Below are 11,655 nucleotides of genomic sequence, written 5' to 3'. Positions count from 1 at the left end.
ACTGATTACAAAATAATAATTCCTCCCTTCAAAATTTCTGGCTTTTCTAATAACTGTACCACGTTTCGTTGTTCTACTGCCATGAGAAGTGGGTCAGAGGCATTATTTATTGAACGCCTCTTGTATTTCATAGATTGCGTTAATGAACAAAGCTAGCTAAGTTTAATTACAACAATGATGAGCAGCTTTCTCCATAAGCACAAAATCGGTCTCTTGCCACATTTTATGTAATTTTTTTTTTATGCAAATAAATACGAATTGCTGAAGAAGCTTTGTACAGAGCACTTAAAAATCTAGGAAATTATTTACTGTGTTGTTGGTAAACAATTTACGTTAGAGGTTTAATTTTCTCTGATGGATTGGGAGTGTGTTTATTGGAGCATTTATGAAGTCATGCATCACTGAGATTGTGGAATGATTGCAGTTTAGTATATTTATTTAGGGTGTAACTATCATATTCTGAGGTTAATTGCTGTTAAGCTTAAAAATAGTATTTTTCTTACTTTTATTTTTTTACTGGTTCAGTCTTTTATACACGGGTAAGATCTTACTGCTGCCCAAACAGGCTGGTTTCGAATATCAGCAGAAAAACTCACTATGTTGAGTCAGATTGAATGATGTTAAAAAAGGCAAATGATTTACATAAAGGATGACTAAGAAAATGAGAATGACGTAAACAATTAAAAAAGGAAGAAAAAAGAAAAGAGAGAGGGAGGGGGAAAAGAAAGAGGGAGAAGAAAAAGAAAGAGAGAGAAAGGGGACAATAAAAGCGTTCTCTTTAGATTCTTTGAAAAATTTAACTTTTATTAGACATTATTTACATGTTCGAACTGTTAACATTTAGATCAAAAATTGACTTAGGGATTAAGGAGACCCGGCGTTGCTCAGGATTGAATGATGATGAAACCATGTTTCATACTGCTATATTTTCATTGTCATTGAAATCGGTAAAATCGCCATTTTTTCAATCAAATCGATTGCTTGCTTTTTCAAATTGAGGACCCACTGCAATGCACCGAGAGGAACCTTCATATGTCTCCCCATAGTGACTTAGTCCACAATAAATTGTAGTCTATATTGCACTGTAAAGAACCTTCTGTTGATTTTATAAAATTATTTTTATATATAATGGTTTGAATTAAAATTTAAAAGTCAAAAGTCAAGTATCATGATTCAATTGTCCTCTAAACAGGAACATTCATTTCGAACACGCCCCTGTCATATCAAAGAACCTATTGTTGATTTTATAATTCACAGAGGGGTTTGGTAGAGACTAGTCCTCAGAGAGATAAGGTCACTTTATATATATATAAATATATAAATAGTAGTGTTCGTGTGTGTGTATCTGTGTGTACAACTTTCCTACAGCTCATACCACTGGACTGATCATGACCAAACCTGACATTATGATGGTCTCTGACCTAGGGATGGTGTCCACTATTTTTCGAGGTCAAGATGAAATGTTACGGTCAGGATTTTACTAGTATATATATATATATATATATATATATATATATATATATATATATATATATAAGAACACAACTTTTTTTTTTTTTTTTTTTTCATGGAGTTCACCACTTATCAAGGCCCAAGGGCCACTCGAGGATGAGGGTTATTGTGTGTACAGTAATCAATAGGATAGTGTAGTAATAGTATTGGAGAATTGATAAAGTGTCATAACTTAAGGGGACGGTTCATCAGGAATTTGTTTGTGTTGGACTTGAAAACATCCAGGTTAAAGTCAGAAGGAAAACAGGCAAGCGGAACAGAGTTCCACAGGCATGCAGTTCTAAGAAAGAAGCTTTGTTCATGGAATCTACGTTTTGATTTAGGCACAGATAAGGAATGGGGGAAATTATTGACGGTGTTTTCAGCTAGTCAGGTGCTTTTTTGAAAAAGATTGGCGAGGGGGGACCAGAGAATGGAGCTCAGATGAGCACTTGCCATGGAAATAACGATAGAACAAAGATAGGCTCGTTACGTCTCTTCTGTGGGAAAGGGGTTGCAGGGACGAGAAGAGGGCATTCCCCACCAAGCCACAAAGTCTATTTTGTACTCTGTCAAGGCAGGATAGGCTGTTTTTAGCAGCTCCTGCCCAGATGTGGCAGCAGTACTCCAACCTTGGACGTACTTGGCTTTTATATAGATAGAGAATTGCATCATTAGTGAGATATCTTCTGGAGCGGTAGAAGGATCCCACCATTTTCCCAGCGACCTTGGCCACAGACTTGATGTATGTGTTCCATTTCAGATCAGGAGTAAAGGTCAAACCCAGAAGCTTATCAAAACATGGAGCCTCCCCTAGAGGAGAGCCATCCATTTCAATTGATGCCAGATGGGGATCAGAGCGTTTATGATATAGTGATAGGAGCTTGGTCTTAGATGCATTAAAGGTAACTAGCCACCTCTTCCCCCACTGAGAGAATCAGAGAGAACATCATCATTTACAACCCTTGATGTGTTGCCATAGATAGTTGTGTCATCAGCATAGATGTCAACGAAAGATTTTAGTATATGTTTTGGGAGATCATTGATGTAGATCAGGAAGAGAGTTGGGCCCAGTATGGACCCCTGAGGGACTCCAGCACTAATACTGTGGGCCTCTGATTTCTGCCCATCAACCACTACTCTTATGAGCCTATCAGAGAGAAATGATTTAATGATCGAGAAAACATTTCCAGTTATACTATAGCTGGAAATCTTGTGTAGTAGGCCTTTATGCCAAACCTTACTGAAGGCCTTGGATATGTCGAGCAATTACCCTGGAAATGAAGCCTTTGCCGAGAGATTCGCTAATCCTATGAGATATAACCATTAGCACATCTGCTGTAGATCTAGCAGAACGGAAATGATATTGCATGTCGCTAAGAAGGTTATTTCTGCTGAGGTGGTTGACTACTTCTCTATTTATTGTGGATTCCAGCAACTTACTTATGACACACAGGAGACTTATTGGTCTGTACTGAGAGGGAGATTAATTTTCACCTGAATTCTTAAATACAGGGCATACCGATGAGGTTTTCCAGGGTGTTGGGAAGCACTTCTCCTTAAGGCAACGCTTAAACAGTTTGGTAAGTATGGGGGCAAGTTCTGATTGTAATTTTTTTAACACTATAATTGGAATACCATCAGAACCAGTTGCTTTACTGGAGTCAAGGTTCTTGACTAGCTTGGCGACCTCACATACAGATATTTGTATGTTGCATAGCGTGTTGTCTGTTATAGGAGGGAATACGGGGAGTTGATGGCCTTCGTCACACAGGGTAGAATTTGGCGCAAAGTTCTTGGCAAATAATTTGGCCTTGTCGGATGCTGTCGAGATGACCTCTGGTCCATTGATAATGGTTGGGATAAAACGCACGTTTCTGTTTAGGATCCTATTTGCTATTTGCCAAAACTGCTCAGCTACTTTAGATTTAACGGACTGAGCATATAGTTCTCTTGCATTTTTTATTACTCTTTTACAGTGGTTGCTGGCGGTCCTGAAAGCAGCTTTAGTTTCAGTGCATCTACTACATTGGTAGCTATGGAAAAAGTGATTTCTGTGTGCGATGGCAGGAGCACATTCATGGGAGAACCATGGCTGGCTGTTAGGTTTTTGTTTTTGTTGGAATTTTTTGAATGGTATGAATTGTTTTATGCCTACAATTAACCATTCGGTCAGGTCGGATACTATAGAGGACACATCCTTTTTAAACATAGAATGGAGAGGTAGATCAGATATGAATGTACGGAAGCTATCCCAGTCCACCATAGAGTATCGGTATACAGTACGGTGGAGAGGTACGTCTGTAGATTTATTATATTTCATTCTTATCTTAACTGATACAACACAGTGGTCGGAGGATCCCAGAGGAGATAGAACGGAATATGAGCATAGCTCAAGGAAAGTGGATAGAAAAAGGTCTAGAAGGCTTGCGTACTGACTGGTAGTATCGGGCACATGGGTGGGCTCGCGAACAATCTGAGTGAGGTCATAGGCAATGGCAAAATCATGATAGAACCTCCCGTCATCATCAGTCTTATTTGAGTCAGCCATTCCACACTATGGACATTGAAATCACTGCAAATGTGAACGTTAGGGCGACAGATGAGCAGACAGGATGTGGTCAATTTTCTCTGATATACTCTTAAAGACAGTAACTCCGCTGTTGTGGGGGCGATAGAGGGCAAATATAAATGCAGTGGTGTAAGCAAGTGCAACCAGGAAGCACATATAAGGTAGATTAGGGTCTTCTCTGGAGATATCCCTGCCAAACGGGAAGCCATCTTTAATGTAGGCACATATTCCATGCCCGTGGCGATCTTGGGGGTCAGATTTAGATGTTAAGTTAGAGTATCCTTTAATTATGAACTCATCTAGGGAGGTGTTCAGCCCTATTCCAGTTTTGCTTAGAAAGAATATGTCCGGTTTTGTCTCCTGTAATTGGGTTTCAACCTCTGGAAGGTTAGAATGTAGACCCCTGATGTTGGAGAAGGAGACATGGTAGTAGGGGTCTACGTTGGAGGATGGGGTTCTAGGTTTATTCGTGTTTTCTTTTTTGAGATATTTCATGTTGAGGATTTGGGGATTTGTGGAACAGGTCAGCATACTTGGTTAGAGCAGAACTGAGAGGGAAAGTAAGAGAGGAAAGACCAGAAATTTTTTTTTTTTTTTTGTAGCACATGATAAGGTAAAGCCGTAACAATTACCCACTAGTATGGAATCGAGAGGCCTCATCAGAGACTACTGCATGGTCCAGAATCCATTCACCAAATGGCAATACATCAGCCCCAATATTTTGCACCTGCTGATAGGACAGTCTCCTTAGTGGTTATTCCAAGGTTCGAGTCCCTGACTATCAGGCGGTTAACGTTAGCCCAGATGAAAACGTTTACCTCTAGCACCCTTACTAGTGACATGGCCGCAAGAATAGACAAAGACAGAAAGTCTTCGACATCTCAGACTACTGTTCATGAAGTACTACCGACCTGGGAAGCAGCTTTTTCTTTGCCCTTTGTCAGAAACATCACCCATTAGAAATGAGGACTGAGGGACAAAAAAGGAGAAGTGAGAGTTACTGGAGCTGCCGATAACACATCCACTGCATTATCTACTCTCTGGTAAGAGGGACTTATTTATATCTACTTAGTATAAGTCCTTTTCCCATTCCCAGTTTAGAATAGAATTTGAAGATAGTCTTCCCTCCCATATTAATCTGTGGAAGTTTTTTCTTTTTTTTTGCTTAAATAATGTTAAGATGTTTCAATTTTTAGTAATACTGCAATAAGAGAACAAAGATAAATAAGTAATATATATATATATATATATATATATATATATTTTAATACACAAATATAGGCAAATTTAAGACAAAATACATTTCAACAGTTATAGATAAAGAGTTTAACTTAGCTCTGAAGGCACCGACCCTTTTCTTCCGAGGTCATCTCGAAAACTGACTATTAGCTAGCAGACCTAGATTGTTCTGGTACTTAAAGGGTATGGTGGGTGCGGGGGTTAAATGCTTTTAGCTTTCCTTTTTTTTTATTTTTATTTATTTTTTTTTTTGCTTTAGGTACCTCGCGATGGAACCTTCGAGATTCACCTTATAATTATGTTCCAATAATGCAACTTGTGAAGTTGGCTTATGTTTTTAGATTGGGGATCTTATTTAAAGACTGGTTTAGGGTAATACCAGGCGTATTTAACAAAAAAAGTTTAAAACACGAGTAATAAAACATGATAAGCAATGTTAAGGTGTTTCAATTTTTAGTAAGACTGCAATAAGAGAACAAAGATAAATAAATAATATATATATATATATATATATATATATATATATATATATATATATATATGAACAAACAGTTAATAAAATATGTTAAAAACACTTTGAAATGAGTTAAAAACATATTAAATCTGAAAAGGAAACACTAGATAAATGGATAGTCCTTAATCCGCGGCGTTTCGAAGAAATACTTTCCTTCTCATCAGAGGGTAGGAATTAGCAAAATGCGGGATCGGATTTTGCATGTAGAAGTATTTGATGAAACAACAAGTAAGTCAAAGATCTTACTTGTAAACAAAAAAAGTGAAGCAGAGGGAATATTATAAGCTCTATTTCCTATTTGGTTTCATCGACCTTTTACATCTGGCTGAGATAATTTTATAAATATTAATTCTTTAATATTTATAATATACTTTAATTTTACCATCTTGGATCATTTTGGTAAATTTAATTGTAATTTTCATTTTATATATATATATATATATATATATATATATATATATATATATATATATATATATTATTTTATATTTATATATATATATATATATATATATTATTTTATATTTATATATATATATATATATATATATATTTATATATATATATATATATATATATTAATATATATATATATATATATATTAATACACAAATATAGGCAAATTTAAGACAAAATACATTTCAACAGTTATGGATAAAGAGTTTAACTTAGCTCTGAAGGCACCGACCCTTTTCTTCCGAGGTCATCTAAAAAAAACTAAAGGCTGTAAATTATACTTTACATGAATTTATTGTTTGACACAATACTCAAATAAGAAATATTTCAACAGACCCAGGATAAAAAAGAAAATAAAAAACGAAATAGGAGACGGAAGATAATTTGGTTCTTACCTCTGTTCTCATTGACTACAAAAAGTAGAGTAGGACATATTTTTTTAGACTTTTAGATAAGCATTTTCCAGAAAAACACAAACTGCATAAAATTTTTAATAGAAATACTGTGAAAGTTAGTTACTCAACAGCTCCATCAATCAAGTCGATCATATCTAAGGAACCAAAAAAGATAGATAACACAGGCTGCTCTTGTAGGACCAAAAATAGTAGCCCATTGGAGGCAATTGTAAAGCTGAATCCCTTGTTTATGAGGCTACAATAACAGACCAATCTACAAACATACCGGAAAAATATATAGGCATGACAAAAGGCCAATTTAAGCAAAGATACTATGCACATATGAGCTCCTTTAGAGCAAAAACAAGGATAAATACAGCATTAGCTACCCGAGTGTGGGAGCTTAAAGAAAAGAATACACCTTTTTCCATAAAATGGAGAAAAATAGAGCACAAACTAGCATACGCCCTGGAATTAAGTCAATGCTTGCTCTGTAATGCACAAAAATACCCCATCCTCCGGGCAATTCATGACCCCAAAATAAGATTTTTAAATGTAAGGAGTGAATCTTTGAAAAATTGTATGCACAGAAGAAAAGCACTCCTAATAAACTGGGTTAATGAAAAAGATAAAACTTAGATATTGATTATATATATATGTATAAAAAAAAAACAAAAAAAAATTAGTAAACTTGTAAATGCTAAAATTATTTTTAGTCGATAAAATTGGATTTTAATCGTAATTATATTATAGATTTTAAATTAATGTATTATATATAAATTAAAAAAAATCATACTTTATAAATGTAATTTATATCTGTTTCAATTTTAAAACTATAGGAAAAATATAGTAGTGTTAATATACTAGGAAAATCCCTTAGGCTAGATAAATACTCACTTCCCCAAACTTTGAAAGAGTTGGAATTTTTTAAAAGAAATTTTTAAACGTATTTCGAAATTTTTAAACGTAATTCGATATAATTAAACGAAATTTTAAGTTTTTAATCGATACTGATATAAATTTGAAGTTTGAATTTTTATATATAAAAAAATTAGTTTTTTAAATTAAAATAATTCAAAATTTAAAGTTAATGAAATCATCATCATCATCCGATAAATAAACGGGGTGGGGGATTTAACAAAACGAGAGTTAAACGTGAACTCGTGAGGTATATATATATATATATTTTCCAGTTCCGGTTATAGAATAGATGAGTATTGGCTGAAGAAGCTTGATATGGATATCTTAAACGGTCCTAAGTACTGAGCTTGAAACCCACGGTACCAATGACTTGTCTCATCTAACAACTTTCTGTACACAAAATACAAAATATAAATACGCTTTTATATTTCGGATTTTCCTTTTAATTTAGTACTCTGTTGGATTTCTTTTTCCAAAAAAGCTGATCACACACACACACACACACACACATATATATATATATATATATAGCCTAACTGTTAAGGCACCGGACTGTGGTAAACATGGTCTGAGGTTCGATCCCTAGAAACAGTTGAACTACGCTGACGAGAGGTAATGACCTCGAAACACGCGTGTACGTAGATTACTGTTTTAAAAATAATAAATAAATAAAAATGTTATATACGTCCAAAGAAATTAAAAAGGGCGACTTTCTAAGTAAATAAAAAAAAAAAAAAATGAGCTTCAAGGCGGAGCCAATATTAACTATATGTATCGCTTGAAAAAACAACAATAACAAAAGAAATATATATATATATATATATATATATATATATATATATATATATATATATATATATATATAATACACAGGGGTTTAAGTAGATTTATATAGAAAATGCAATGTGATTGTGCCTGGATGAATAGTATAATTGAGGCTTTTTAACATTTAAATAGAATAACATAATATTTAGGTCAGTGATTGGAATTAGTTGTTATGTAAGGATAGTGATAAGTTATCCTACCTCCTTGCATTTCTGTGTATTTTATAAAAATAGTGTATACATAAGCGTTGCAGAGTTGGTCTCTCTCTCTCTCTCTCATATATATATATATATATATATATATATATATATATATATATATATATATATATATATATATATATTCATTTCGATACTTTTTTGTGAACCAGGGCGGAGGACCACTTGAAATATAAAAAATAAAATATTAAATACAAAAAAATAACATCGTTTTCATGCTTCAAAAACCCTCATAACTTTGAAATCTCTATTTTAGAAGCATATGTGGACTTTTTAACATTGATATATATATATATATATATATATATATATATATATATATATATATATATATATATATATATATATATATATATATTAATCATAAAACGGAATGTGGACACGAAATGTATGAAAGACAGAATGGAAAAAAAACAATTAAACACAGGAAAAAATAAAAATATAACCCTATATATATATATATATATATATATATATATATATATATATATATATATATATATATATATATATATATGCAAGACATTAGGTTTGATTTTGATTTTCATTACTTACTACCTCTCTCACTTATTGAGCGAGCATTATTGAACTAAATACTGAAAATGGAAGCATAAAATATATCTTCTATAGCAATTTATATGAATACATGAATTGTTTATATATATATATATATATATATATATATATATATATGCAAAATAATTGTCAATGGATGCCAATATCTTATATATATACACAGTTGTACCTCCCTGGCGTTGCCAGAGAGTCCTTTTATCTTTATTTTTGTATTTCTTGTATTTTTTTATGCTGTTTTGTATTTTTGTATTAAAAAAAAATTATGCCGTTTATTTTATTTTATTTTTAAATTAGGGCTTTGAGAGTTAAATTGAATTATTATGATGCTGCCACACAGAAGTAAGGAGCATGAGCCACTTGGCATCCAGTTGTAAGTTTCTGCTGGGGAATGGCTACTATACAATGGGACACTATGGCATGTGTAAATATCTCCACTGGACAATCTGAATATTGAATGTAGCAGCAAGCCCTAGGAACATATAATACCAGAAAGAACGGTTGCAAATAAGTCATACAACATCCACTATGACTATACAATTCCTACAGCTATGTATCTAGAAAATGTAGCTGTTAAACCTGACACTCTCTGGTCTGGCTCCTTGCCTGGACCAAAGTGACTCTCTCTAGATTTGCCTGTCTTCCATCAGCTGCCTTAGATCATCCAGATCACAGTTGGCATCGTGCAATTTGTTGGATGTACATGGATCTAGGTCATCCTATGCTTGTACACATGTGCCGTGGAGTCCACAGCAATACATTTCTCATCAGTTCTTGCTTGCTCTTCTAGCAGTGATTGGTAAATCGTAGACATCGCTCCCTGATGGTAGTAGATATGGCAGGCAGGTTGGCATAAAGTTGCTGCTTTGTGGGATGATCTTGTCAAGATATATTTAACACTAAAAGAACTAAAGAACCAGTCAACAATAGAGAACAAAAGAAACTGAGCAGAAGAATCAATTATTGATCAACAGTCAGCGTCAACTAGTCTAATTGAGACTGCATTTCACCTGTAGACATAGCTCACACAGCTGATATTATCCAAGCTATCGAAAAATTCAATGTTACTTGAAATCTAACCAGAATTCCATACCGCATTGACCGTTGCACAGGTAACCAAGGGTTGCAATCTGGGGTGCAGGTACTGGTTACAGTGATTGATAAGTCTACTAGAGCACCAAAACCTTAGCTTACTAAGAGTAATTATGCCATAAAATATCTACCTTTAATGTATGGATGCTTCAACCCACATATCAAATGTCGGAACTTGTTTCATCCAAAGACTACAATATCAATATTGTCTATATATGAGAGCATCGTCTCTTCCACGACGACCTGGAAATAAAGTATGATGAAATTGGTAATAACTGGCCATTTGTATCAGCAGCAGCATGAAAGAATTCAATGAATAGGACCATCGGTGGAGTAGAACTTCTGCTTAACTCTCGAACATTGAAATCGTTGAACAGTGCAGAGAAAATAACACAAAGGATAATTATTACTACTTTCAGTGATAATCCTGCTACGACTGTGATTTGCTGCTATAGTCCTACTAACGTCAGTGATGAGCAAGAGATCTTGAATTTTTATGACGATCTCTCAGCAATAGTGTGCTCAGTCCCCAGACATAATTTATTGGTTATTGGGGGTGACATGAATGCGCACATAGGACACAACAACAACACGCATAAGTTCTTCTACAAACCGAAATGAAGAACATTTTCAAACTTTTCTCTCTGAAATCAACCTACACTGCATGAATACCCATTTTCAGAAAAGACCCGTCAATCCCAAATCCCAAATGTAGTCAAGGTACATCTGGACTATCTTTTTATTAATAAGAAATGGATCAATAGCGGTCACAACTGTGAAGCTTTCAGCAATTTCTATGGTGTGTCCACTGATCATAAAATTGTAACGTCTAAGTTGAAGGGTCTTTACTACACCACTTAAACACCCGGGCAACGCCAGGCACCCCAACTAGTTTATCATAAAAATTGAATTTAACTTGAAAATACTATAAAAAAAACAACAATAATTTTATCATTTTTTTTTAGCAGTTTTAATGGCACTCGGCATATTCCAACTGCGATGTCAAGTGCAAGTCGAGCCCAAGTGGACATTTACAAGAAATCCGGTTCATAATATGCACAATTACTGACTGCCAGTTTGTACAACGCACTAGCAATGCCTTGGCTTCTCTCATAAGTGGAGGAGGTGAACATCCAACAACACTAAAAACAAGAGTTGCCAAAGGGCAGATGGTGGACAACTGCCACTCATTCTGATGGAGTAGACTTTGGATTTACAAAGCTCGTCCCTCTACAACCATTATAAAGAATTTTCCTTTTTATTCTCTCTAAATGGAACTTCCATGAACAAAGTTTCTTTCAAAAAATTTCCTATCTGTGGAACACAGTACCATAGGGCTGCTTTCCAGCTGATTACAA

At 34.3% G+C, this 11,655-nt stretch overlaps 1 protein-coding gene across 1 annotated transcript in view; it reads right to left on the bottom strand.

Moving 5' to 3' along the window:
* Positions 1-11,655, bottom strand: part of LOC145296812 (uncharacterized) — a 109,166-nt gene that overhangs the window by 81,977 nt on the left and 15,534 nt on the right. The window lies entirely within an intron of this gene.

This window comes from Euprymna scolopes, chromosome 17 (genome assembly GCF_053919585.1).
Source record: "Euprymna scolopes isolate OS-2025 chromosome 17, ASM5391958v1, whole genome shotgun sequence".
In the NCBI taxonomy this organism is placed as follows: domain Eukaryota; kingdom Metazoa; phylum Mollusca; class Cephalopoda; order Sepiida; family Sepiolidae; genus Euprymna; species Euprymna scolopes.
This window is presented reverse-complemented; position numbering and strand designations above follow the sequence as displayed.